The sequence below is a fragment of the Trachymyrmex septentrionalis genome, unplaced genomic scaffold (genome assembly GCF_001594115.1).
Source record: "Trachymyrmex septentrionalis isolate Tsep2-gDNA-1 unplaced genomic scaffold, Tsep1.0 scaffold11, whole genome shotgun sequence".
Taxonomy (NCBI): Eukaryota; Metazoa; Arthropoda; class Insecta; order Hymenoptera; family Formicidae; genus Trachymyrmex; species Trachymyrmex septentrionalis.
The window spans coordinates 10,580-11,075 of NW_017304228.1; positions in this window are offsets into that span (position 1 = coordinate 10,580).

Genomic DNA, 496 nt, shown 5'->3' on the forward strand with positions numbered 1-496 from the left:
GACGGAAAGCACCACACACACATCTACTTGCCTGTACGAGCCTCGATAATGGAATGACTTCAATGACTGCGTGATAACTGAGCGTAAATATGACGCGCCCGTTCGCCCTTCTGCGTCAAAACAACCCCAAGGCCGCATACCGATCATCTAGCTATATAACATAACTGTCGAAATATTAACGTATATTACAATATAAGTAAAATAATTTATTCGTTACATTTTTAATATTTTTCACTAAATAAGCTTTATTGTACGGTTGTTGCTTTATTTCTTTATAGATTCGTTATGCACACATACAGCTCATAAATATCTGTCAAGTTTTAAATATTTTAATTATGTTATAATAAGCGATTATTAATTTGTAATAACTTTGTATTACACGGAATGTACGTAATATTTTTAACAAAAATTGACGCATTGTGGCTTTTTATTACTTTTGATTATTATTAATCTTTATTGTAAGTCATCAGGGAGATATTAAAAATTAAGATATAAT